Source organism: Bos indicus x Bos taurus, chromosome 1 (genome assembly GCF_003369695.1).
Source record: "Bos indicus x Bos taurus breed Angus x Brahman F1 hybrid chromosome 1, Bos_hybrid_MaternalHap_v2.0, whole genome shotgun sequence".
Classification (NCBI taxonomy): domain Eukaryota; kingdom Metazoa; phylum Chordata; class Mammalia; order Artiodactyla; family Bovidae; genus Bos; species Bos indicus x Bos taurus.
In genome coordinates, this window is record NC_040076.1 from 102,748,475 (window position 1) to 102,754,446 (window position 5,972).

Consider the following 5,972-nt stretch of genomic DNA (forward strand, 5'->3'; position numbering starts at 1 on the left):
AATATAGATCAATGGAACAAAATAGAAAGCCCAGAGATAAATCCACGCACATATGGACACCTTATCTTTGACAAAGGAGGCAAGAATATACAATGGATTAAAGACAATCTCTTTAACAAGTGGTGCTGGGAAACCTGGTCAACCACTTCTAAAAGAATGAAACTAGAAAACTTTCTAACACCATACACAAAAATAAACTCAAAATGGATTAACGATCTAAACCTAAGACCAGAAACTACAAAACTCCTAGAGGAGAACATAGGCAAAACACTCTCTGACATACATCACAGCAGGACCTTCTATGACCCACCTCCCAGAATATTGGAAATAAAAGCAAAATAAACAAATGGGACCTAATTAAACTTAAAACCTTCTGCATATTAAAGGAAACTATACACAAGGTGAAAAGGCAGGCTTCAGAATGGGAGAAAATAATAGCAAATGAAGCAACTGACAAACAACTACTCTCAAAAATACAAGCAACTCCTACAGCTCAACTCCAGAAAAATAAATGACCCAATCAAAAAATTGGCCAAAGAACTAAATAGACATTTCTCCAAAGAAGACATACAGATGGCTAACAAACACATGAAAAGATGCTCAACATCACTCATTATCAGAGAAATGCAAATCAAAACCACTATGAGGTACCATTTCACACCAGTCAGAATGGCTGTGATCCAAAAGTCTACAAGCAATAAATGCTGGAGAGGGTGTGGAGAAAAGGGAACCCTCTTACACTGTTGGCGGGAATGCAAACTAGTACAGCCACTATGGAGAACAGTGTGAAGATTCCTTAAAAAACTGGAAATAGAACTGCCTTATGATCCAGCAATCCCACTGCTGGGCATACACACAGGAAACCAGAAGGGAAAGAGACACGTGTACCCCAATGTTCATCTCAGCACTGTTTATAATAGCCAGGACATGGAACCAACCTAGATGTCCATCAGCAGATGAATGGATAAGAAAGCCGTGGTACATATACACAATGGAGTATTACTCAGTCATTAAAAAGAATACATTTGACTCAATTCTAACGAGGTGGATGAAACTGGAGCCTATTATACAGAGTGAAGTAAGCCAGAAAGAAAAACAACAATATAGTATACTAATGCATATATATGGAATTTATAAAGATGGTAACAATAACCTGGTGTACAAGACAGCAAAAGAGACACTGATGTATAGAACAGTCTTATGGACTCTGTTGGAGAGGGAGAGGGTGGGAAGATTTGGGAGAATGGCATTGAAACATGTATAATATCATGTATGAAACGAGTTGCCAGTCCAGGTTCGATGCACAATACTGGATGCTTGGGGCTGGTGCACTGGGACGACCCAGAGGGATGGTATGGGGAGACAGGAGGGAGGAGGGTTCAGGATGGGGAACACATGTATACCTGTGGCAGATTCATTTTGACATTTGGCAAAACTAATACAATATTGTAAAGTTTAAAAATAAAATAAAATTTAAAAATAAAAAATAAATATAAAAAATGTCAACCTTGTAAGGGGTCTTTCAGGGAATTCAGACTATTAAAATCTCATTGTCAATCCACTTAATCTAGCTAAAAATAATCTACTCTATGAGAAATGTTTTAAAAATGTGCTAAGTCACCTATCTTTGCTTTGGCACAGTCTTAGTTCATATTGCATCAGCTCCAGTGCCGTCTTCCATTCATCTTTTATTTTTATACCTACATCATTAATATAAATGTACTCAAATATCCGCCTATAAGATACAGACATTCCCATAAACAAAATTATCAGTTCAGTTCAGTTGCTCAGTCGTGACCAATTCAGCGACCCCATGAATTGCAGCATGCCAGGCCTCCCTGTCCATCACAAAATCCCGGAGTTCACTCAAAATCATGTCCATTGAGTCAGTTATGCCATCCAGCCATCTCATCCTCTGTCGTCCCCTTCTCCTCCAGCCCCCAATCCCTCCCAGCATCAGAGTCTTTTCCAGTGAGTCAACTCTTCTCATGAGGTGGCCAAAGTACTGGAGTTTCAGCTTTAGAAGCATTCCTTTCAAAGAACACCCAGAACCAATATCCTTTAGAATGGACTGGTTGGATCTTCTTGCAGTCCAAGAGACTCTCAAGAGTCTGCTCCAACACCAAAGTTCAAAAGCATCAATTCTTTGGCACTCAGCCTTCTTCACAGTCCAACTCTCACATCCATACATGACCACTGGAAAAACCACAGCCTTGACTAGATGGACCTTTGTTGGCAAAGTAATGTCTCTGCTTTTGAATATGCTATCTAGGTTGGTCATAACTTTCCTTCCAAGAAATAAACGTCTTTTAACTTCATAGCTCCAATCATCATCTACAGTGATTTTGGAGCCCCAAAAAATAAAGTCTGACACTGTTTCCACTGTTTCTCTATCTATTTCCCATGAAGTGATGGGACCAGATGCCGTGATCTTCGTTTACTGAATGTTGAGCTTTAGGCCAACTTTTTCACTCTCCTCTTTCACTTTCATCAAGAGGCTCTTTAGTTCTTCTTCACTTTCTGCCATAAGGGTGGTGTCATCTGCATATGTGAGGTTATTGATATTTCTTCTGTCAATCTTGATTCCAGCTTGTGCTTCTTCCAGCCCAGCGTTTCTGATGATGTACTCTGCATATAAGTTAAATAAGCAGGGTGACAATATACAGCCTTGACGTACTCCTTTTCCTATTTGGAACCAGTCTGTTGTTTCATGTCCAGTTCTAACTGTTGCTTCCTGACTTTCACATAGGCTTCTCAAGAAGCAGGTCAGGTGGTCTGGTATTCCCATCTCTTTCAAATTTCCAAAGTTTATTGTGATCCACACAGTCAAAGGCTTTGGCATAGTCAATAAAGCAGAAATAGATGCTTTTCTGGAACTCTCTTGCTTTTTCAATGATCCAGCAGATGTTGGCAATTTGATCTCTGGTTCCTCTGCCTTTTCTAAAACCAGCTTGAACATCTGGAAGTTCATGGTTCATGTATTGCTGATACTAGTGTGTGTGATGAATGCAATTGTGTGGTAATTTGAGCATTCTTTAGCATTGCCTTTCTTTGGAATTGGAATGAAAACGGACCTTTTCCAGTCCTGTGGCCACTGCTGAGTTTTCCAAATTTGCTGGCATATTAAGTGCAGCACTTTCACAGCATCATCTTTCAGGATTTGAAATAGCTCAACTGGAATTCCATCACCTCCACTAGCTTTGTTTGTAGTGATGCTTTCTAAGGCCCACTTGACTTCACATTCCAGGATGTCTGGTTCTTGGGGAGTGATCATACCACCATGATTATCTGGGTTGTGAGGCTCTTTTTTGTACAGTTCTCATGTGTATTCTTGCCATCTCTTCTTAATATCTTCTTCTTGTGTTAGGTCCTTACTATTTCTGTCCTTATTGTGCCCATGTTTGCATGAAATGTTCCCTTGGTATCTCTAATTTTCTTGAAGAGATCTCTAGTCTTACCCATTCTGTTCTTTTCCTCTGTTTCTTTGCATTGATTGCTAAGGAAGTCTTTCTTATCTCCTCTCGTATTCTTTGGAACTCTGCATTCAGATTATTATATTTTTCCTTTTCTCCTTTGCTTTTCGCTTCTCTTCTTTTCACAGCTATTTGTAAGGCCTCCCCAGACAGTATTTTGCTTTTTTGTATTTCTTTTCCATTGGGATAGTCTTGATCCCTGTCTCTTGCACAATGTCACAAACCTCCATCCATAGTTCATCAGGCACTCTTATCTATCAGATATAGTCTCTTAAATCTATTTCTCACTTCCACTGTATAATCATAAGGGATTTGATCTAGGTCATACCTGAATGGTCTAGTGGTTTTCTGTACTTTCTTCAATTTAAGTCTGAATTTGGCAATAAGGTGTTCATGATCTGAGCCACAGTCAGCTCCCAGTCTTCCTTTTGCTGACTGTATAGAGCTTCTCCATCTTTGGATGTAAAGAATATAATCAATCTGATTTCAGTGTTGACCATCTGGTGATGTACATGTGTAGAGTCTTCTCTTGTGTTGTTTGAAGAGAGTGTTTGCTATGACCAGTGTGTTCTCTTGGCATAACTCTATTAGCCTTTGCCCTGCTTCATTCCTTATTTCAAGGCCAAATTTGCCTGTTACTCCAGGTGTTTCTTGACTTCCTACCTTTGCATTCCAGTCCCCTATAATGAAAAGGACATCTTTTTTGGGTGTTAGTTCTAAAAGGTCTTGTAGGTCTTCATAGAACCGTTCAACTTCAGCTTCTTCAGTGTTACTGGTTGTGGCATAGACTTGGATTACTGTGATATTGAATGGTTTGCCTTTGAAACAAACAGAGATCCTTCTGTCATTTTTGAGATTGTATCCAAGTACTGCATTTCGGACTCTTTTGTTGAGCAAGGTGGCTACTCCATTTCTTCTAAGGGATTCCTGCCCACAGTAGTAGATATAATGGTCATCTGAGTTAAATTCACCCATTCCAGTCCAATTTAGTTCGCTGATTTCTAAAATGTCGACGTTCACTCTTGTCAACTCCTGTTTGACCACTTCCAATTTGCCTTGATTCATGAACATAACATTCTAACTTCCTATGCAATATTGCTCTTCACAGCATTGGACCTTGCTTCTATCACTAGTCACATCCACAACTGGGTATTGTTTTTGCTTTGGCTCCATCCCTTCATTCTTTCTGGAATTATTTCTCCACTGATCTCCAGTAGCATATTGGACCACTACTGATCTGGGGAGTTCCTCTTTCAGTGCGCTATCATTTTGCCTTTTCATACTGTTCATGGGGTTCTCAAGGCAAGAATACTGAAGTGGTTTGCCATTCCCTTCTCCAGGTGATCTTCCTGACCCAGGAATTGAACCCACATCTCCTGCATTAGCTGTCAAATTCTTTACCACTGCCTTCCCAGCCCGGGCGCAGATGCGGGCGCACGCGCCCCGCCGCTGCCCGCCGTTCCTGCCCCCCGGCAGAGCCCGAGCCCAGCCCACGGCTCCAGCAGCAGCCCCGAGAGCAGCCCCAAAAGCAGCGCCATGGCTGGGTGGAACGCCTACATCGACAACCTCATGGCGGACGGGACCTGTCAGGACGCAGCCATCGTGGGCTATAAGGACTCGCCCTCCGTCTGGGCCGCCGTCCCCGGCAAGACCTTCGTCAACATCACGCCTGCTGAGGTCGATATCCTGGTTGGCAAAGACCGGTCAAGTTTTTTCGTGAACGGGCTAACACTTGGGGGCCAGAAATGTTCTGTGATCCGGGACTCACTGCTGCAGGATGGAGAATTTACCATGGATCTTCGTACCAAGAGCACTGGTGGAGCCCCAACCTTCAATATCACGGTCACCATGACTGCCAAGACGCTAGTCCTGCTGATGGGCAAAGAAGGTGTCCATGGCGGTATGATCAACAAGAAATGTTATGAAATGGCTTCTCACCTGCGGCGTTCCCAGTACTGACCTCGTCTGGCCCTCCCCTCACCACTCCCCACTGCTTCTGCACCCCTCTCCTTCCCACACACATACATACACCATTTTTATTTTTTGGGCCATTACCCCACACCCCTTATTGCTGCCAAAACCACATGGGCTGGGGGCCCTGGGCTGGATGGACAGACACCCCCTGCCCACAACCCATACCCCTCCTGTGTGTGGTTGGAAAACTTTTTTGTTTTTTGGGGTTTTTTTTCTGAATAAAAAAGATTCTACTAACAAAAAAAAAAATTCTTTACCACTTAGCCACCAGGGAAGCCTACACACACACACACTCATACACACACACAGAGGAATATAATTGTTTAATTTATTAAACAATTAATTTATTAATTTATTAAATAATTACATTCCAGTATATATATATATATATATATATACACACACACACACATATATGTATTTTGTATATATATATATGTGTGTGTATGTGTATGAGTGTATATATATACACATATATGTGTGTGTGTGTATATATATATATATATATATAATCATTTTCAGTAT

General features: G+C 41.3%; 1 pseudogene across 1 annotated transcript; it reads left to right on the top strand.

Annotated features, from left to right (window-relative positions):
• The first annotated feature begins 4,991 nt into the window (after nt 1-4,991).
• Nucleotides 4,992-5,553, top strand: LOC113892792 (annotated as a pseudogene). Its single transcript, XR_003511138.1, has one exon. The product of XR_003511138.1 is annotated as a profilin-1 pseudogene (transcript).
• The last annotated feature ends 419 nt before the right edge of the window (nt 5,554-5,972 follow it).